The 21759-nt window shown below is 43.9% G+C and overlaps 1 long non-coding RNA gene and 1 pseudogene across 2 annotated transcripts; one reads left to right on the top strand and one right to left on the bottom strand.

The window, feature by feature from the left end:
• The first annotated feature begins 5705 nt into the window (after positions 1 to 5705).
• Positions 5706 to 9029, top strand: LOC136518320 (uncharacterized). 2 transcript variants are annotated; one of them, XR_010774464.1, is made up of 4 exons: positions 5706 to 5843; positions 5998 to 6137; positions 7340 to 7464; positions 8902 to 9029. It is a non-coding gene; the product is annotated as an uncharacterized lncRNA (long non-coding RNA). The 2 variants fall into 2 exon arrangements; XR_010774462.1 differs by lacking the exon at positions 5706 to 5843 and having other exon boundaries at positions 5886 to 6137.
• On the bottom strand, positions 6813 to 18456 carry LOC136518313 (myosin-12-like; annotated as a pseudogene).
• Between the last annotated feature and the right edge of the window lie 3303 nt (positions 18457 to 21759).

Here is a 21759-nt window from a genome sequence, read left to right as displayed (position 1 = left end):
CCTTTCATGGAGTTTAGCCAAATAGCAAAACCAGCTCCATTAGTGATAGTGCTGTGTGCGATGGTTCAAAGGTTTTCTACAAAGTTGGTGTCTTGGTGAATATTAATCTGGCTTGGCATGGTTTGAATCGATGGATATGCATGTTCGAAGATGCTGTTTCACATGCATGCACGTATAGTGGCATACATGCTACTTCTTCTCGCCATGCTTCATGTAATGCTTCTTTGGGGGAACATGCAGGGTACTTCTTCCTGACAAGCTTCATGCAAGGCTTCTTTTGTGGGGTGAAGGTTAACCAAACTCTTGGTTGTGTGGCTTAGTTTATTGTCTGAAACACCATATAGAAATGACTGAACGTTTCATTGTGACTTGTATAGGTACATTAAATAGCTAAATATTATTTGTTTATCGGTTTGTTTATTACATACCAACAAATGTACCTCATCTCCCTTTGTACATGTTACATCTCCGTTGTGCACTGAAGTATTCAATTCCGATCCATCCGTTACATGTTTGCAAATGCTCTAGCATTGTACCGTGCATGATGGTGACCCAGATATAGACAAAATTGCATCATGCATATGAATGTTAATTGGTACATCACTCAATGTCTCTAGGACTACGTGAGTAACTGAGTATGCTGACGACGAGGTCATACGAACACACTTAGGTTATTTTATATTTCTACAATGTTTGTACTCAAGACAACTTATTAATTCAGCATTGTTGACATCTATATTTTTTTGCAAAAAAATTAACTCGTTGGGTAGTACTTACTTTTTAATTCCCATACTAACATGTGTTTAAAATGGTTATTATGGTCATATTTAAAGATTGGATTACTTGGAATTATAAATAAACTAAAAGTAAAATCATGTTTCTTTACATATCGAGAATTCCCGTTGTTAATTGTTATCCTACCTATCCATATCCATGGATGTTACCATTATAGAGGTACTATGTGATTCACAAACATACGTTGCGTATCGTTTTCCCGTGTGGCTGTGACTGTGTGTGGCTCTAGCATTAATCTATATTTTAACTACTTTAGCAGGAGGACAGAAACCCTAGGCTCCGTTGGGCCAGCCCATGACCCAATCAGGCCCATGCTCTGTGGCCGTGGTCCTCGGTCATTGCAGAGCTTTCTCCACAAAGCTCCGAGCTTGTTCTTATCTGGAAGCGGTTTCGTTGCTTGACGAAAAATCTCTCTCGGTGCTTTGCTTGTCCTCTCTTGTCCGGTCGTCCCATGGCAACTGGAGCACAGCTAATCGGCTGTTTGGTGTTTCCATGTCCACTTGTAAAGCCAGGAGCCAAGCGCACGGTTTGCAAACACGACCGTACACATTTTCTTTCCCTGGCTGGAAAACACCAATACTCAGTAAGAACAAATAATCGTGTGTCCCAGAAGTATCCTTTAACAGTTGACACGAGTGTGTGTATAGTCACAGTTGTTTCAGGCGACGCGTCGACTGACTAGTGGAGGCGATAAAGCAGGCGAAGCTACTGCTCTCCTCGGTCCCAAAATAAATACTTGATTATTATTTTTAATTTAATTAAATATATAAAAAAATATTAATATTTATAATAGTGTAATTCGTTTGATCTTTCATAATAAAATAGCTTAGAGATATAAGTTTCAATATTATTTATATTTATCTAGTCCAAATTTAAGAAGTTTTACTTCTCTAGAATTGATATATATATATATATATATATATATATATATATATATATATATATATATATATATATATATATATATATATATATATTGGGATGAAACGGAATATTGGTTATTGGTATGAATTAAATATTGTAGAACTAATAATAATGATTAAGATCTTATTTTTGAAGGTGAGTTTTGTTCTCTAAACCAATAAACCATTATTGGAACTAGACTATTATGTTTTTTAGTTTTCTATATAGCTCTTATTAAAATAAAAGGGTAGTACTAGTAAATTTTGAAAGGTTATAAAGGACGTGTGTTTTTACCTTGGTATAAGCTTTGAAGTTTGAACAGAGTTGCTTACTTCAGGCTCGCTCTGTATAAGTAACAGGACAAGGTGAGTGGTCCCGGTCGCGCCGTTTTTCAGCCTGTTCATTTGGCTGTGGCTTGTCGTAAACGATCGTAAATTTTTAGTCGGAACAGTATTTTTCTCTCACACAAACCAACCAGCAGTACTTCTTCACGAACCAGCAACGATACGAACCAGCCAACCAAACATGCTATTTAACTTCGGACCTCCTTGCCCTGGTGGGTGGAGGGAGGGCTGGAGGGTTCTCGTTCTACGAGCGTGTTTGTTATTGCGGGCTTGCTCGTCTCTCCATGACTCGATCTGCCTCCGGCGCGCAGACGCGACTGCAAATATCTCATCTCTCGATACTGACGTGCGCTCGTTTTCTTGGCCGAGATGACGCGGTTTCTAGCTGCTCCAAGGAGACAAGGACCAAGGGCGGGCGGCGCAGCTCAGCAGCTCATCTGCACATGAGAGAAGAGAAATGATCAAGTCGGTGGAAATATCCGACTACGAATTCGGTCCCTTTTCAAACTCGGGACCCAGAGCCCACCAGAATCGACAGAAATGCACAGAGACAAAGCGGTTTGTAGTTCGATTTTCTGTTCATGCGTACGGAATGAACAGTTTTTCCTCGTTCCACACACGTCTTGTACATCAGTGATCATCATCCGTCATCAAAAGGCCTGTTTGAATCATCTCCTCTATATTTTAGAGCTCTAAACTTTAGAGCTAAGACTCGTAACATGTGGTCTAAAATTACTTCTGAACTTTAGCTCATCTCACGTTAGAGTCTTAGATCTCAAATGTGAGCTAAAGTGCTCTAAACTTTAGAGCAGATGATTCGAGTATCCTAAATAGTCGTGGGGACGAAGCGGACAACGAGAGGAATGAAAAAACATTACTCGTGTTTCACGTGAAAGGATATGGCTCACCACCAGTTAAAAGGAACACAGTTTAGGCATCCGATATGATGATGAATTTCTACATTTTCACAGTTTTCGGATGAGTATAAAATAGAGTGCTACCCCACGGTGGCGGAACCAAAAGTTTCGAGTAGCAGATCGATCAAATATAGTCGATCCATCGTATAATACAATGTAACCATCGTAATACCTTCCTGTCTAGTAAGTTAAACATGTTTTTTTCTTAAATGCATTAAGACAAAACAAAATGGACTATGCGCGATGGCTTAACGTGTGATTCACATGCGTCCTGCCTGCCTGACGAATGTTGAAAACTTGAAATTGCTTGGTATGTTAGCTAGCGTGCTGCAGCATTCCTTGTTGCAGGCAATCTAGGCACAAGTCTCCCGATACCCAATAGTCCATGCTAATGCTATGGTAAATTTTTTTTGCAGCGCATAGCGATGAAGTGACGCATCCTGCCCCTACCCAACAGTCCATGCTGAAATTGCTTGGCATGTTGTTCTATGGATTTTTGTCTCTCTGTTTTGCTTGTGGATTTAGAGAAGACCCATCTCCTGCTCGGAACGGGGGCAGCAGTGATGAACTGATGATCATGATGCATGCACCACCGTTGCCCATGAGGCCATAAAAGCAGAAAAGAAAAAATCGCAAGAGTTCATTCCAGATAAGCGTCTGAAGAACGGACAGTCAGAATATGGTGTCCGGGGACCGTCCCCGTGTATCCACGTTCAATAATGATCCAACACGGGTGTCTGTCTGCGCCGTGCCCTTCCCCTATCGCTGGCCGCGCCGCGCGCCCTAACTCCTTGGGCCGCTCGCTCCCACGCTGTCCGTCCGCTCGACGTAGCTTAGCAGCTCATCTGCACATGAGAGATGAGAAATGATCAAGTCGGCGGAAATATCCGACTACGAATCGGGTCCCTTTTCAAGCTCGGGACCCAGAGCCCACCAGAATCGACGGAAATGCATGAAGACAAAGCGGTTTGTAGTTCAGTTTTCTGTTCATGCGTGCTGAATGAATAGTTTTTTCCCTTTCCACATACACATCTTGTACATCAATGATCATCATCAGTCATCTAAGGCCTGTTTGAATCATCTCCTCTATACTTTAGAGGAAAAAGTTTACTTAATCTTCCACCTTTCATACTTGGTCTACTTTACCCCCAACTATGAAACCGTCTGTTTTACTCCATGAACTTTCTAAAACCGTCTATTTTACCCTTTGGACGGTTTTCAGCGGCGGTTTTGCTACAGTAATGGTGGGCTTGAATTTTCTTTTTTTATTTATTTTCGGTGAATTTTTGAAAAACCATAGTAAATCATAGAAAAATCATAAAATGAAAAATCTAATTTTATTGGACTCCACATGAGTAGATCTACATAGTGAATATATAATATGGTATGCTTTAGTACAATTTTTTTTTTAGCTTTAGATTAATTGGAAAATCCAATTTTGTCTGTAATTAATTAGAGTTTATCTATAACTAAGTTATACATAGTCCAATGAGTACGAAATTTTTACTATAGTTCAAGCATACAATAATTAGCGTACCATAAAAATTTCACCACAATTGGACCATAGAAGCTGCAGCTATGAATTATTCCAATTAATTACAGACAAAATTAGATTTTTCAATTAATCTAAGGCTACAGTAAAAAAAAATTTGTACTAAAGCATACCGTATTATATATTCACTATGTAGATCTACTCATATGGAGTCCAACAAAATTAGATTTTTTATTTTATGATTTTTCTATGATTTACTGTGATTTTTCAAAGATTCACCGAAAATAAATAAAAAAATACAAACCAACCATTACTGTACCAAAACGCCGCCAGTGTAGCAAACCCGCTATACTGTAGCAAAACCGCCGCTGAAACCCGCCCAGGGGGTAAAATAGACGGTTTTAGAAAGTTCAGGGGGTAAAACAGACGGTTTCATAGTTGGAGGGGTGAAGTAGACCAAGTATGAAAGGTGGGGGGTTAAGTAGACTTTTTCCATACTTTAGAGCTCTAAACTTTAGAGCCAAGACTCGTGACATGTGGTCTAAAATTACCTTTGAACTTTAGCTCATCTCACATTAGAGTTTTAGATCTCAAATATGAACTAAAGTGCTCTAAACTTTAGAGCAGGGGATTCAAACATATCCTAGATGGTCGCGGGGACGAAGCGGACGACGAGAGGAATGAAAGAACATTACTCATGTCGATAGGGAGACGATAATGTTTCGCGTGAAAGGATATGGCTCACCTGTGTTCCGGTTTTCCCCTCCCTATATTGTAAATGTATGTTTCAAATGTTTCAGATGTTTTAGATGTATATTGTAATTGCTATATATGGATGTTGTAAAAGTAGATCGAAATGTTGCACATATTGCATACTTTTGCAAGTGCTTTTCAGTGGTATGTTGCAAACGTTTTGAAAAAATGTTTCATCTGTTTTAGACGTATATCGCAGCAAGTGTTTTATCTGGATCTTGCATATGTTTCACGCATGTTGCAAGTGTTTTATCTAGGATTTTCTATTTGTTTCACACATATTACACGTGTTTTATCTGAATGTTGCATATGTTTCACGTATATATTGCAACCGTATATTTTAAATGTTTCTTATGTGTCCGACTTATATTGCATACCGTAGTGTTTTATGTTGCCAGAGTTTTAAGGGGCACAGTGACTCGATGAGTGGTGGGCGCACGACTTGATGCCGGGGAAGGGACACGACAGAGGTGGGGATCGGCAGACGGGGGCGCAGCGACTCAGCGAGTTGGGGGGCAGCCCCTGGCTCCTGCCCAAGCAGAGAGAGAGGTGGGCTCCGCGGACGTCTGTCAGAGAGAGGTGGGCTCCGCGGACGTCTGTCAGAGAGAGAGGTGGGCTCCGCTGACGTCCGGACCACGGGTATTCCTATCTGGACGGCGGCTGTTCTGTCTGAATCTCAATTCCACGGCCGATTCTCGCTCTCGAGAGAGAAAGGAGAAGGGAACCACGCGCGCCGTTGCTCTAAGCCTCCAAGTCCCGGACCCGAGTGACGCTCTGTTTTCTCCCGACGCAGATGCACAGCGGCCACGCACGACGCCTCCTACTCCAGTCAATCACCGGAGACGAAAGAGAAAAAGGCAGGCGGGAAGGGAGGGGAGAGGATCCATTCCATGGTTGAGAGCACCGCCCGGGGCTTCAGTTGTCATCCGTCAGGTAATGCGACCCTCCCCCTCCCCTGGCGATCGAAAACGCGCATGCCTAGAGGCCTAGAGCAAATCCGACCACGATGGGGACGGCTCCGTGCTGTCACAGCAGGAAACGGTTAAGAGACGAGACCTGAATCGTTTGGGGGCGTTGGGTTAGTGATGATAATGCCATGTGTATTCTGCAGAATTCGTTTCCGCGGCAATTAACGATTCTGCGAAATAAGGTCCAATCGCCTCTTTATTTTCGTACAATCTGGATCCTGCATAGGTGCAGGATTGCAGCTACAGATTAAAGGGAGGGCTTATTTTCGTATAATCTGGATCCTGCATAGGTGCAGGATTGCAGCTACAGATTAAAGGGAGGGCTGAAGCCAATGCAGTGGTTCATAGGTTGGATGGTTGAAGACGGTTAGTTCGTTAGGATAATATGTATTCAACCGTCCTACGGGTAGTGGGCGTATTGATGATTAGCTTAATCAGAAGATCAGGAATCTGTTTTGCGTTGAATGTGGTTGGGTACAAATATATATACTATCATTTATATACATCTTCAAATAATTACAATTTTCTCTAAAGAGCGTACCCAGTGCAGAGAGCTCCCGCTCTGTGGGGTCTGGGGAAGGGTGTCAGTGGCAAGCCTTACCCTCGCCTGTGCAATGCGAGGAGACCGCGACTCGAACCGAGGACATTCCGGTCACAGGCAGTAAGACTACCGATTACACCAGACCCGCCCTTCAAATAATTACAATTTTCTATGTTTCAAACAATCGAAACAATCAAAAGAAGGATATCAAGATATCTATACTATAGTATAAAGAGCGTGCATCTATACTATAGTATAAAGAGCGTGCAAGCCGGCAACTTCCGTCCCTCTCACATATCACTGTTACCGGCACAGTAAACGCGAGATGGTTTTTGTGTACAACAGTAACGGGGTTACTATGAACAGTACTCGATCCATTAAGGAACAGTTCGATTTTTTTTTTTTTTTAACATGCAAATTTCCCCCCCCCCACTATTACCCGCGCAACGCGCGGGGTTACCTGCTTGTATCCTATATTTCCCTTTCTTTGTAGGCATTTTCCCACCCAAAGTTATAAAAAATGGAAGAAGAAAAAAAATCACAACTCAATCTGTGCGCTCCTATAAAAAATCTTCTGTTCTCTGTAACTTCACAAGTAACTGTACTGTTTTACTCTTTATCTGTAGATATCAGTCTGTGTGCTGCTGCAGAAGAAAGTGAAACTGAGAATTCTGCCTTAGTAGTGGGGGCGGTTCCACATCGGACGGATCAATGTCAAGCATCAGTCGAGCTATATCATCCAATGATATTGGTATGCTGCATTTTCATTCATTTGGGTGTTAGATGAGTCATAACTGTTGCAGATTCAGTTGTGTTATCTACTGCATGCATGTTCACATCTTAGTACTGAACTACTGATCATACCTTGAGTCGTCATCTAGCAAGAAAGAACTATTTGGACTTTTGGAGTAGTTATTGAATCATCTGTTGTCATCGTTCTCATCTTTCCAATGACCTGAAATAAAGTTGACTCTTGTTAAGATGTTCTCTTTAGCAACGCATAGCTGCATTTCACGCATTCAGTAAGCTGAATGCACTTGGAATTGCGTATATGTTTAATCATGTGAAGTTGGCAGGCATGCACTTACCTCTTGAGATAGACCTTGTGCACCATACTTGTCGTCCCAGAACATCGTTGCTATGCGATATATTTGAGTTATGCTCAAAACCTGTGAAAATACACAACATTTCATACTTGTAGCTTGAAGAAAATCTAAGCACTTATAAGATGCTTTCTTTATAGCTTACAGGGCAAAGCTCATTCGTGATTTCCTCCAGGGTTTTGTGTGACTTCTGATGCAAAAGCTGTAATATGAATTCATTTAATAAGTAGACAGATCAAACTAGTATAACCGTTGAAATAACTGCATGTTTTCAGGCATACCAGGAACCTGACTGCCTGCCTAATGTGTTGCAATTCATCCCAGGATGTCCAGACATGCTGCATTATGGACAATATTTCAATTTAATTAGCACTCTCTTGCTGATTATAATTTGTCTTGTTAAAATTACCAAAAAAAGAGAGGAAAATATTCACCTCTTTAGTTGTTCTAGAGCACCACTGCTCCAGGTCTTGTAAACCAGCCTTTAAGAACTCCCCATTGCTAAAAGAGCAGCATTCCCAACGAAGTAGCAAGCTAAACAAAAATGGTAGAAATTTGATAGAGTACAGAATCAACCATGTAAAGCATTTACCAAGGATATTTTGGTGTCCCATATGAACTTGTGCAGTCAAGATTTGCTAAGACTTGGAATGATATATAACAATACCTGTTGAATAGTTGCACATTCAAATATGCAAATACTTGGCTAAATGTTTTCCTGATTATCACCGGAGGTACCTACAAAATTGAAATTGAATTCAGCAATGCATTTGTGCAGTTCCCTAATTGTAAGACAGCTGAAAAGTATTAAGAATAGACTCACATAATTATTTTTCATCGTTTCCAGTGTATGATCCAGGCACTTAACAATGTTTTGCCAATGTAGACTTGATGCTTGCCTAGCTAGCGCATTAGAGTTTATGCTTTTTAGTGATCCCCGAGATGGTCTCACACGGTTAGCTCTTGGAGCCTATGAAAATCGACAATTGTTAGAAAATTCTATTTCCTCATATCTGGTAACGGAAATGGCTTAGTTGCTGTACCTGTATGCACATAGTAAAAAATGGACTGATTTCCTTCTTCAGGTCATCTCTGATTATCCCATATATCTTCTCGACATATGCTGTCAACTGTTGCTTGAACCAAAGTGCTGGATATTTTGCCTCTACCATTGATGCAGTGTCAGGCCTTCCCACCATTCCACTGTATCCACTAGGTATGCCTAATCCTGATGATGTCCGGGCACTCTGAAATGAAAGTTATGGGGTGTAAGCTCATGTTTACCATGTGAACATCAGTCCTCGGTACTAAATGAAAGTTGACTAGTGAAATCTTAACGAGAAAAAAAATACATAGTACAAAACACATTGCATCTTTGAATTTCAATGGGAGGCTTGAACTATGGCCTCAACCACTATCGCATTGTGCTCTACCAGTCTACCAGTGGACTTGGCCTGTACGGTGGACCATGAGGTCAAACTTGACGTTGCAACCTCAGATAACTCATTCTAAAAGAAAGTCTGGATGGAGAACTTACCTGCACCATTCTACTGAACAGACTGCCTGTTGTGGTCCGGCTGCGATTTGTTCCTTTACTTAATGAACTGCTAGCTTTGAGAGTGTTTTGTAATAAGTAGACGAGAGTTGATGTCGTCGACAACCAATAAGCAAGCTCTCCAGAACTTTCTGCTCCCTGTAAATTAATGTACTCAGCTGATGAGTTTCTCAAGTACTTGCTTGCCAACATTGTCTTACTTCAATGAAAAAGTTAAGTGGTATGCAATGTGAATAGCAACCTCAACTGATGACCTAATTGTTTGGATGATACGATCAAATATGTTAGTCTTCTCTGCTTCAAATGAATGCCAGTGTAAGAGTGATTTGTAGACAATGCATGCTGCAGCGGATTTTTTGTCATCAAATCTCCTGTCTTCTACCAGACTTTTAATCAGGGCGTCGTGGTTTTCCTGTGGAAGGATGAAGGAAGAACAAATGGTGAGAAATCAATCTTCAGTATGCTTCATTGTCTGTGTCTTTGATTCACAGAACTTGTTTATTCACACTAATACTAAAAAGAAAATAAAGCAGGGAACATACTTGCTGTCGATCCGTCAGTGATTTTTGTTTGCTTAGATTCTTTACAGGAGGAACAACCACCTGCTCCTGCATCGTAGCATATGTCCACATTAATGTGATATACGAATGAGATTTTGCAGTATCTTATATAAATGTTTGCCAGGTAAAACTTATAGCACATACATTGACCGTTTTAACTTCAAGCTGGTGTCCCTTGTCAAGTTCCTGAATATGAGTGAGGTTTTAGACATAATTAAATGCAAATATTTTTACTTATCAAATAGTTGATGCTCCCAAGTAGTGTTTTTGCAAAGTTCTCTTCAAGGAAATTTACCTCGATTACTGTTGTCTGATTCATTTCAGGAGTGACCACTGCCTGAACAGCTAGTGCAGAATTACTATGGAGCAACTCGATCTCTGACTCCAAGGTGGCAATCTTGCTTTCCAATCTAAACGTCTCATTTTTTTTTAGTTTGTGAGGCTTTCGCATAGGACATGAGTACAGCCCAGAAAGGGAAAAAATGTGAACGTGAAGTATGCATATTGTAGAATGTACCTCTCTATCTGTTTTGATTTATCCTCATCAGCTGATGTAACAACCAATGATTGTTGTCGTAGAACCTGGTTTTCAGATTCCATATTGGATAAACTTGCTTCAAGCCTGCACCATATTGTGGAGGTAGTATGTGGGCAGCATTTCTAATATAAACGATTTAGTTTGACAAAGAAGAAAATTTATTAGTACCTTTCGATCAGCTCTTGAAGTTGAGTAACTTTGGATGCTTGTTCTTGTGTCTCCTGTGACAGTTCATCAGACTGTTTTTGCAACTCAAGAAGCTTATTTTAAAGATCCTCAGCCTTCTGTTTAAACGTACTTAGTTCATCCTGGATCCAAATGTGTATGTGAAAACTTTTCTAAAGAATTAAATTATGAATCTTATATCTGAATAAAAATGCAGAACTTAATGGGGATTACCTCAAGTTCTATATTTTGAGTTGTCAACTCCTCAAGTTTTGCATTGTCAACAACTGGCACTTCTACTATCTTTGGTGGTGCCTGTTCAATTGCTAACTTCGCAGATTCTTTCTCCTTTACTATTGCTGCATGGGCTTCCTCGAGATTTTCTTGCAATTTTTGCAGTGCAGATTGTAGCTTTTCAGTTTCATGGCCCTTGGCTTCTTCAAGGTCAGCCTGCCGGCAAGACATAGTAGATAAACTCATTTTGGACCAAGTAACATACTAAACACTACAGAAATTACTATATTGATCCAAGTGAATTACCCTCAAACGCTTCTCAACGTCTAACCGCCATGTGAGTTCTTCTACTCTCTTTTCTAGCTTGTCTTTTGCTTCTTTGAGTGCGCCGGTCTCTCTTGCTTCCTGTTTACATGGTTGTGCTTACTTTATGAGCATTAACAATGAATGATGTGCTTGTGTTGAAGATGTGTAATTGTACAGACCAATCTCAGTTTCTGAAGTTCCTTTCTTGCAATGCGTGCCCTCCACAAGCACTGAGGAATCAAAGCAGCTCTCTTTTGCTGCTTGTAAGAAACATAAGCTCTGTGTTGGCGCCATCGAGTTTGTGATTCAAGGAACTGTTAATTATGGTTTTCCTATAAAAACTATTTGCAAATCATGATAGGTATAATAGTGCAAACCTGGATAATTATGGATGCCTTGGTCTCTCTTCGGAATCTGTGTTCATTGCGAGCTGCCATCGCTCGTAATCCTGTCTGTATTACTATAGCTGATTCATATACTTGCAGGTACGCTTTTCTGGCAGAATGGGTACGCACGTGCTTTTGTATCCTAATTGAAGCAGCGTCTCTCCTCATATACTCAAAAAGCTTTTTAGCTAGTCGTGCTGCAGGATTTTGATTAAATTGTATGTCAGTTTCAGGTAAGGCCAGTTTTGCTGACAACTGACATGGAGGGCACAAAGTGCTCAAAGCGGTGAAGAAATACCTCTCCAGAACTTCTGAGATTGAACTGAGGCTTTTTGTAAGTTAATGAATTCCTTTCGCATAAGATGTGTCTTTATACGCCTCTGGATTAATCGCGCGGCATTGGCCAAAATTTCTGCTCTTCGAGCATCCAGCTCTGCCATCTGACCAGCTCTTAGGAATACCTTAGTTTTCCCTATCTGATACATAAAAAAAAGAGAGTCTAATTTAGGTCTTGAAAAAAGAAAGTTCTGTATACGATTGTTTTATTTCCCATATTCACTCATCATAGGTTCAAACCCATTCTACCACATATCACTGCACAGGCGGCCTTCTCATCGCTGCAAATGCATTAAGCCCACTTTAATCTTCTTTCAGAAAAATCAGTGTAACTAGTATATACATTTGACTTAAGAGTTACAAATCTATTTACATTGTCTACTTAAATTCAACAGCTAGAGCGTTATACCTGTCGACAAGCTCCGGTGCTAGCATTCCAAACCGATCAATGAACTCATCAAATGTCCACTTTGTTGGATAACCGGCACAGCTGATCCGAATTGCTTCCAGGACACCCTGTACCACGACCATGTGCATATGTCAAACTGATTAGATAAAAAATCAGTGAAGTAGTGCAAATTACAGATGTTAGGGAACGTAGTAAAACAAATTTTACATACATACCCCACATCTCAACTGATTCAAGACATTGTGGTTCTCGAAAATGCCGGGTTTCAGTACAGTATTAGGCTTGACACATCTGATGTAGTGAGGTTCTGTTGTATTCAGTGTTTCCATGAGGGATTGCAGTTGTTGCTACATATATATGGATTAAGGTTACTGACCATTCAAAAGTCAAACATAGAGATCTAGCTCAATATGACGCACCTTAAAGCGAGTACCGATTGAAGAGAATTTGGACTGTTTAGAAGTTTCCTCAGGTAATGGAGGAAAGAGGTTTGCAACAAAAGGGCACCTTGAAGAATTTAGTAGAGCTTGGTGTTCAGCTACCACATAGTATTTGTTCTTATCAAGGAACTGATCCGCTTGATATGTCACCTGTTTTGTTGAACTGCTTGTTAAAAATCTGTTGCTGGTTGGTGCTAAATTTCATGTAGTAACTGAATAGTTGCTTACATCTCCTGCGTAGTGGTTGATTGTCAAGGCTGTCCGGGCAAGTTTGGGCTTGCTGAAGCGCTTATGTGCCTTATATGTTTGGTACATCTTTTGAGCAAATGTTTCATGTGTAGACTTTGGAAACATGCTGCATGAAAGACATGCCATATGCTTACATTTTTTCCTTCAAATTGCATTCTATAGAATGTTCTTTGCTAGGGAAAACTATGCTATGTTAATATTTAGTAACAACAAAATATACTGAAGTATGTTTTCAAATTTGTGTCAGTTTGCACATAAAGCTACATGTTTCTCAAAGCTCTTCTCCATTTTTTTATAGATGAATCTCTCAAAATATCACAAGTCATACCATGCCTCATCCAGGAGTGCAATTATTCCTCCAGGTTTCTGCATGCAATGTTGAAGTGTTATTGATCAACCAATACTTGATTCTTCTTCTGTATGTGTAGTCCATATACCACTTCCAATATGGTCCCATAAATTACCTTTTCAATCAGGTCCAGCACATCCTGATTGTCTACAAATTCAACATAGCTCCAGTCTATTTCCTCCCTTGTGTATACTTCTTGCTCCATCTTAAATACATGCTGCAAAAGGAACTCATGTGTTTGATGTTTTAGATGTTTCCATAGTAATTGAGTATTAATTAATTATTCTCTTAGTATCTACTAATCTTGTCCAACCTGATTGAAGTGCTGCTGCAACTTCTAAAAAAAAGGGCGTACCCAGTGCAGAGAGCTCCCGCTCTGTGCGGGGTCTGGGGAAGGATGTCAGTGGCAAGCCTTACTTGTGCAATGCGAGGAGACCGCGACTTAAACCCGGGACCTTCCGGTCACAGGCGGTAAGACTCTACCGCTTGCACCAGGCCCGCCCTTCCCCAGACCCCGCCCTTGCTTGCACCAGGCCCGCCCTTCCCCAGAAGTGCTGCTGCAACTTCTGGTTTGTCAAATTGATGCATAGTTGCTCGAAACTGTGAGATGAGCAGAATTTAAATCCTGTTTCAGCTTTTTAGGTACTAAAAAAGGTCTAATAAAGCTAAAAAAAATGCAGAGTCATACTTGCAGGACCAGGCAGTACTAAACTACAGCAAACCTGTTAATCTTGAAGCTCTCAAATCCATAGATATCAAGCACACCTATTATATTGGTCGCATCTGGATCCTGGCCAATTGAGTTATTGATCTTGTCTACAATCCTGTCAAACAAAATAAGAAAATCCCCTCATTGTTTAGATGGCTTCCATTACTAGTGTTGCTGGTTCAAGTCTGAATTGGTAACTAAAACATCCAGAATGCATATTTCCAGCTCTGGTCTTTACATATACTGACAGGTAGGGATGCAAGTGGGTACGAAATGGGTACTTCTGGTTTACTGCATTAGTGCATTTCTCTTCCATTTTTCTTGCTTTGAAACCTGCACTGGTTCATTTTGATGTGTTTTGGATCGACCCAATGACCCAAAGAAAAGTAAGCTTGTATCCCTACTTACAGCCAACACTAGTAGCACTTAATTTTTTTCCTTTTTTTAATGCATTCATGAACATGGTATCATCATTCTTACCAGTCAAACAGTCGTGAATATACTGTCTTTGCTAAGGCATCACGACTTAATGCTGCAGAATCTGGATCAAGGGGTTTCGTGATATTCCCATCAGGTGTCACAATAACACGCTGGCAAAGGGAGTCTTCAAGGGCCTTCTCATCACACCTGAAGATAAGTTTATGCTTTACTGTACCAGAAAGATCCAGATAACCAAAATAGCTTTTGAAAGACTTACATTAGCAGTTCTGCAACTGTTTTCAGGTGATAGACTGATTTATCATCTCTCAACTTGGATGAGTCAATTTCCTGCCCTTTGAAGAAGTTAATGTTTCCTAGGTGAAGGATTGCCGCTACTACTCTGAAGATTGCATCCTTGAGCAGTGAAAAAAAAGATGAATTAGTTCTTAGCTGAACAATCTATTTGCTATTTCATTTCAAATCGTCTTCAAATGTGGAGTATATATGATGTACCTGTTCCTCTTGATCAATGCCAACAATATCCATAGCATTTCTAGTTTCTATGTATTCTCTTGCATCATCCACATTGGCTACTTCATAGCAGTTTGTTTGGTTCAAGTAAGAAGTAATGGAATGATCTTGGGTCTCCCGCCTTAAACCTTTTTACATCATGAAATCAGTTGACCATTCTGAAGAAGTTGGTCTTCGGTTGTAACCGTACAGAAACCAGAAGTTGTTTGTAGGCTATGCTTGGGAGTTACCTCAGTGGGCACGGAACAAAGCATGTAAAAGCAATGGTAGTTCCTCTCAGGATCAGAGACCTGACATACTCGTGATCGTTCAAGGAGGTATGTGCGAACAGCAGCCCCAGATATCTTCCCATACTTGTCGAACTGGATTTCAACAAACTTACCGAATCGACTGCAATGGTGGACATGTTTAATTAAGCACGGTGAAAAAAAAAAACCAAACACTGTTTTGCTAAAGTGCAATTGCAGTTACTGATTCAAGAGCCCACCTTGAGTTATTGTTCTTAACCGCTTCGCGTTACCAAATGCTTCAAGTACTGGGTTAGACTATATGCGCATAGTACATGCAAAAATGAAGAAGTTAGTGCGGACACTGTGTGTGATGAAAGATGAGAGGAAAAAAAAGGGAGGAAATGGCAAGTTTTTCCTACCTCTAGAACCTGCTGCTCAACCGTCCGTCCCTCGGTACCGGACCTTCTGTTGGAGATATGCAATAGAAATGATGATATTTCATTGTATCCATGATTTGCAATTATGTGAGTTGTACGTGAAACTCTTTACTTGTATGGTTATTCTAAAGTTGTCCTTAATCGGAGTTCATGTGAGGAGACACATGAATATTAGACTGGTACATGTATTAGCTGATGACTATGTTTCACAAGTCATGGATACGAAGATGTCCAAACTAATAATGTGGGTACATGTATGATATGGGGCTGGACTGACCCAACGTGAGATGTTATTATCTCTATTCATATCATGTACGTTATGTCTTTGGACGTGAGATTGTTGTATGTATTCAAGATGTGAAACGACCTATTCAGAGACTATTAAACGCTACTCCGTAACAGGGTAGTTATAAAGGTGGTTTTCGGGTTTGTCGGGAAACACGCTGTGAGACATAGACAATCAAGATGGAATTTGCCCCTCTCTATATGAGATAGATATCACTAGATCACTCTAATGATTAGATCAAGAAATGCATGGCCGTGCTTGGGTTAAGTGTTAACCTATGAGTTGGACCAAATATCGTGAGGCAAGGGGATAACAAGTATGTGGTTTTGTGGTGGTTCGTCTGATATGATCTTTGCGTACGCATAGGAGTTGACATGTCTTGCTAGAGGCCGCTATCAACTAATGGCCGAGTAGGAGGAGTACTCGGGCTATGTCTATGTGTGTGTGAACCCATAGGGTCGCACGCTCAAGGGGCTGGAAGCCTAATTCGGATTAGATCCGAGTTAGACAAGGCTTAGGGTTACTAATGGGCCTCCAACTCGAGAGCTCATTAGGGACGCCTATAAATAAGTGGGGTGGGCAACGAGGCTAGGTAATCCCACGCCTTTTGGCAACCGTCGCCGCCCATCCTACGCCTGCGCTTGCTGCTCCTCACGGACCTAGCAGTCCGGAGGCGCGACGCTTCTTCCCTATACGTGTGGATATCTCGGAGGTGCAGCATCTGGAGCACAAGAACGAACCGCACGAAGAGGACGGACGGACGGACGACCTCGCAACTGCACAGCACTGCTACGACGCGTACGACTACATCGAGTCGCTTCTGATGCACCTGCGCGTCTAGTGGTAATCCCATGATCTATAAGATCCTGGTTTATTTGATCGAAATTTTTGTTTTTCGGCTAGCATAGCATCCTCATAACCCTACACCTTCCGCCCATGAATGCAAGATACCTCATGAGCATCGTGGTCGTCTCCGTCTTGCCGTCACCACTCTCGCCACTTACCAAGCCTGACTCCCCTGATCATTGATCAACGCCCTGAATTTTTTGCATTGGCGCCAACAAGGAAGAACGCCGATCAGCTAGCCTTCAGCCGATGAATTGTACCCACTGACATAATCAGATAATTTCTCTAACTTAATTGAAGGGCAGAGCTCCTATCGTCACATTAGAAAAAAAAAAGAAATAATCAGATAATGGACCAGAACACACAGACCTGTAGCAGGCGTCCGCGATCGTGAAGAGATGCGGGCTGAGCTCCCCAAAGGTGGCGCCCTTGTACTGCTCCATCATGTGCACGTCGTACAGGTGAGGCAGCCGCTGGAAAGGGTTCACCGCGATCAAGATGTTCCCGGAGTACGTCTGTATGTCAGGTTGTACACGGTTGTTAGCTGTAACGGAACGGAAGCCTTGACGAACAGTTTCCTGACAGGGAGGAAAACCGAGCCTGCGTACGTAGGATCGGATCCCCATCCCGGATGGCAAAATTTAAGTACTCACATATAGGGGCCGTTCGCTGGTTTAAAACTTGGCTAAAAAATACGATTACAAATGATTTGTTGTAAAAGAAAAATACTGTTTAGCTCGTTTGATGAACAATAACTTAAAAGACTTAAAAGGAGAAGCAGCCGGGTGGCTCGTCTGAACCAAACCAGAACGGCCCGGCAGGAGAGGTAGTGCAGGCCCCCCGGCTCGTGGAGGTAGGCCAGCTTGGTCATGTCGTCCACTCCTGCCGGCGTCGCCTCCGTGTCCTTGGGGTATATGCTGCCGAGGCTCGCCACGACCTGGAACGGCCAGTTAGTTGCGCCTCCAATTTTCTTCTTACATATACGTGTAGAGCAGCCGACTCGAAAGTTGAAATATATATAGTATACCCGGCAGCAGCCAGCGAGACAGATGAGAATGCTAGAATTGATCTCTACCAACTTGGCTTAACGGTCAATTGGACTTTTGATCCGCGTCTTGATCAAGGACGTCCAGCCATTCTTCTGGCTGATGAGTCTTCGTCGCGCAGCGTAATAAATAGGAGGTGGGGGCTGAGGCTTGAGACACAAGGTTCACCTAGCTACCAGCGCCCCCACCATATCCCGTCAGCGCCCCACCATATCCTAGCCCTAGTCCGATCTAGAAGAGTACGCTGTAAGCGGCGAGAAGTGCCATCGCCTTCGCCGCCGCCACCAGACTGGGTCTGCACTGCTACTATTTAGTCGCCGACGCCATGGGTGCGACTGGAGACTTAAGTCGAGTATATCAGCAAGTTCACTCATCTAAGTTATATTTCACCCAATAGATCTATTTCTATCAGAGTAGGGACGGCTGAAGAAGAATCAACCGAGAGAGACGAATGATAATCAAGGTGGCGGAGTACAACGTACCATTTTGCCATTGGTGGTGGCGTCGCCGCCTTTGATCTCGGTGACGACGCCGTCGACCCAGGCCTCGCCGGGGTCCTCCAGCCAGACGTGCGAGCCGACGATGATGTTCACCGGAGTCCCCTGCATGATCATCATCAGGCGACTAGGAACGTACGGATTACTACTCCATAAAGCACCAGGCAGATCAACTCGACCGCGCTGTAGCTAGCCAGCAAGCTGGGAGGAGAGACAAAGAACAAAGTACTGACCATCTGGTGATGGCCGATCCGCCGGCGGACTTGGATCGATCAGCTCGTGGCTCGTCGTCGTTGGCCACCGGCAGGAGCTAACCGCGCATAGGAGCTCGATCAGTCGATCGGAACTGCGAGAGAGAGAGAGAGAGAGAGAGAGAGAGGAGGATATCGATGGATCGATGAGCCGGTGGCCTGGCTGCGCGAATGCCCACGCGAACAGGTGGAAAGGGGAGGCGCGGGGGCGGTCCGCGGCCTGATGGAAGATGGAACCGGAAAGCGTAGGTAGGGGAGGAGTATACAAGCTGGTGCACAGGAGCTGGTTCTGAGTGGGTGTGGCGGTCGCCGGCTCTGAGCTGGTTCGCGTCTCCCTTTTTGCTAGTAGGAGGGAGCAGGGAAGAGAGAGAGAGAGACGACTTTAAATTTGGTGCAGACTATTTGAAGATTTAAATAGCATCTGATCTGAAATGTAGCGATTCTGTGCTTTGTAAATCCCCTAGCCTATCTTTTGTAAAACGATATTTCTGATTTGGGCTACAACTACAAGCCATTAATAAAAAAGAGAGCCCGGATCGGAATCGCTAGAATCGCTACGGCCACTCGATCGAAATGCATGTCAGACTATTCTGCATGTTCTTCAAAATGCATGTCTGTAGAAAAAATTCTTTCAATTTTTGGACGCTCGCTTTCATGTTTGCGGGGGAAAGGAAACGGGAAAAGACGTCAATAGTCTGAGCTATTGGTTAGGATAGGATCATATATATCAAGTTAAAATCCAATTAAGATGCACGGTTATAGTCACCCAACTTGCTTGTACTCGAAGAGACATGCTGACTTGGACATGGCAGGAAATGTGATCGGTGAAGTGCCACAAATAGGGTGCGGAATGAAACTTGGAAATTCCACCTTTTATGACCCAAAATACATACTGTACTTGCCTGTGCTGCTAATAACTAACTGTCTCACGTACAATAGGGTAAACCCTTTCCAGGAAACATAGGTCGCCTGTTTCCAACTGGCAGAATTATAAAGCTCCTAGTATGTTTGATAAAAAAAAGCTCCTAGTATATTTTTTCGGTAGCTTCATCATCAGGAAAGAAAAGAGAAAAATAAAAAAGAGCGTGGAAGCACAAGCGGTGGGTGGCTTGGCCAGCTCGGCGTGCCTGTCGTGCGGCCCCGCTCTGAGCGAACTCGGCTTGTGGACAGCGGCAGCCTCGCTGGTGGGCGCTGGGGCTGGGCGGTGCCTTCCCTCGCTTCTTTCGGCCGGTGGGGGAAACAAAAGCGACGTCCCACGAAAGCGGGGGAGGGCCGGGCAAAAACATGCCTTTCGGCCGTCGCTTCGTTGGACTGGCTGGAAGACTCGGCGCTCGCCGGCCTTGACCACTTCGCCTCCCGAATCCCGATGCCATCGGTTCAACTCACGCCGAGAAGCTGCCTGGCGCGGGGCACTTGCGCCGTGCTGACTGGAACCGGAACTCCCGTTCGGCAGATGGACCTCCTCCTGTCGTGTCTCGTGTGCCCCGGTCATCGGTGTCTGCCGGACCCCTACCCTGCCGACGCGCGACGCTGCACGCACGCGGACACGTGGTCCAATATCTATGTTTTTATTACAATCCAGAATGGAGAATGCCACGGGATCAGGATTGCTCAGGCGTCGGCTCAGTAAAACTTCTCGAGGCGCTATAAAGGCCATATTCGCTCGTCTCACGAGTCATATTATTTCAGTGAACGAACAGTTCTCTCACAATAAATTAACGAACAGTACTTTCAGTCATGGCTTTTCAGCAGAACGAACAGGGCTAGTCTTTAGCAATGAACCTAGCGGTTGTTGCCAGCCAGCACGTGTTTATCTTATGTCATAGAGATGTATTCATGGATATATATGGTACATTTTTAGTCATTATGATTGTTTTTCTGTTTTTGAGGCCCCCTAAAGCTTCGCCCCTGATGTTTAGTGAAATTAAACGCCGTCAATCGAAAAAAGAGGTTTTTGTCTTCTGATTTTTTTTCTCGAATATGCATGAGATCTATGTATTATTGTATTTAAAAAGGAGGAAAATGTATGGGCTATCCTTGACAGGAGATGTTATTTAGGTCCCTTTACTTTTAAAGTGATATTTTTGGGTACATTAACTTGGCTTCGGGGATCATTTAGGTCAAATGGATTCTAAACGCCGTCGCGGGCCCTGTGCGAGCTCGCCGCCCAACCCCTCGGGCGAGACCGCGACTCGCGACCGCTTGTCTCCGGGCGGCGAGGCCGGCGCGGCGGAGCAGGCCGGCACAGCAGAGCAGGCGTGAGTGGTTGGCGGAGCAAGCTGGCGAACGCTGGAGCCCCTCTTGACATGACGGCGACCTCTGAGGACGCGACCGCCATCCGCTGCGCGAGCTGGCTCGAGTCCGAAAAGCCCCGATCCGTGGTGCTGGTGAGCTTCGGCAGCCTGGCGCGCTCGTCGCAGCTACAGCTCGCGCGGTCTGGAGGCGAGCAACCGACTGTCCATGGCGAGGGAAACGAAGATGGTGGAAGACCAGATCGGCACGCGGATTGCCGACTTGAGCTGCTCCACTTGGTCCCCCGTGCACAGCCTCTTTCCCGTCGTGGCCGAGCCGCTCGGATGCGGTTCCCGTCGTGGCCGAGCCGCTCGGATGCCACCGCATCCGAACCGTTGCAGGGCGCGTCCTCCTCGGCCTCGGCGAGCTGGTTGCTTGTTCTTCTTTCCCGTCGATCCCGAGCAAGAGCGGCATGACGTCGAGCACGAACAGGAGCAGGTTCTGCAACTTCTGGTTGCCGTTGCGGCCTGGACAGCGGCGTCGTACGCGTGCTCGCCGCCACGTGCTCCGCCGCGCCCTCAGGTCGGTCGAGCGCAGGCTCGCCTCCATCGCCGCGGGTGGTACGCGAGCTCGACACCGCGGGCTCAGCCGCTCCCCTGGGTCGGCCGCGCGCGGGCTCGCCTCCACGGGCTCGGCCATGCCCCCAGGCCGGCCGCGTGCTGGCTCGCCGCCACCGCCGCCGCGGGCTCCGTCGCGCCCCCAAGCCAGCCGCGTGCTAGCTCCGTTGCGCCCCCAGGCCGTCTGCGTACTGGCTCGCCGCCGACGCCGCCGCGCGCTGGACATCGACGAACAGAAACGAAACGAGAAAAAAAGTGACAAGAAAAAATAAAATAAAAATCTATCTGACACGTGGGTCCGGCATGTAAGGCCC

This window comes from Miscanthus floridulus, chromosome 2 (genome assembly GCF_019320115.1).
Source record: "Miscanthus floridulus cultivar M001 chromosome 2, ASM1932011v1, whole genome shotgun sequence".
Lineage (NCBI taxonomy): Eukaryota > Viridiplantae > Streptophyta > Magnoliopsida > Poales > Poaceae > Miscanthus > Miscanthus floridulus.
Note: the sequence above shows the minus strand (reverse complement) of the source record. Positions and strands in the feature narration are given on the sequence as shown.